Here is a 754-nt window from a genome sequence, read left to right on the forward strand (position 1 = left end):
TAGGGCATGAAGTCGCCCCTCTTCAAGGGCGTCGAGCTCCTGAAGCCGTAGTTGTACCTGTTCGTCTTGGGTGATTTCATCTTGGATATCCACCCTCAAAGAGGGTAGCTGGACCTCCCGTGGTAGGGCCGCCTCACTCCCGTAAATGAGAGAAAATGGAGTCGCCTGTGTCGGGGTACGGACCGTGACGCGGTACGCTCATAAGGAATCGAAGAGACGGTCATGCCAGTTTCTCCCGTTCCTTGTCACCATCTTCTTGAGTATCTTGCCGAGTGTCTTGTTGAAGGCTCCGATTGCGCCGTTGGCTTGGTGTAGATGGTGGGGATGTGGTGATGAAGTGAAGGGGACAGCGGTACGCCCATCGCTCCAGCAATGCTTAGCCATATACCTTCATCTTCTCAATTGTCCGATGATGAAGTGGGCGGCCTTCACCTCGTCGGTGCCCGGCCTAGTGGTGTCCGCCTTGTCGGTGTCGGACTAGATGACTTGCCTTCGCCTCGTCGGTGCCTGGCAAGATATGGATTGCTTCATCAGTAAAAGACAAATCGGTGGAGTACAGCTTCGCCTTGCCGGTGCTTGGGCGATGTTGTGGACGTGCACCGCATGGATGTTGGGGTAGATGTTGATGATGTTGCTTTGGCGAGTTCTATGTTGGTGTAGATGTCGCCCGCGTAGATGGCGCCCTTCCCCGGACGAGCTCCGTATCAACAACGGTATGTCCGGTGCTCCGCCTCAGCGACGGTGTAAATGACAC

The sequence above is a fragment of the Triticum dicoccoides genome, unplaced genomic scaffold (genome assembly GCF_002162155.2).
Source record: "Triticum dicoccoides isolate Atlit2015 ecotype Zavitan unplaced genomic scaffold, WEW_v2.0 scaffold19414, whole genome shotgun sequence".
In the NCBI taxonomy this organism is placed as follows: Eukaryota; Viridiplantae; Streptophyta; class Magnoliopsida; order Poales; family Poaceae; genus Triticum; species Triticum dicoccoides.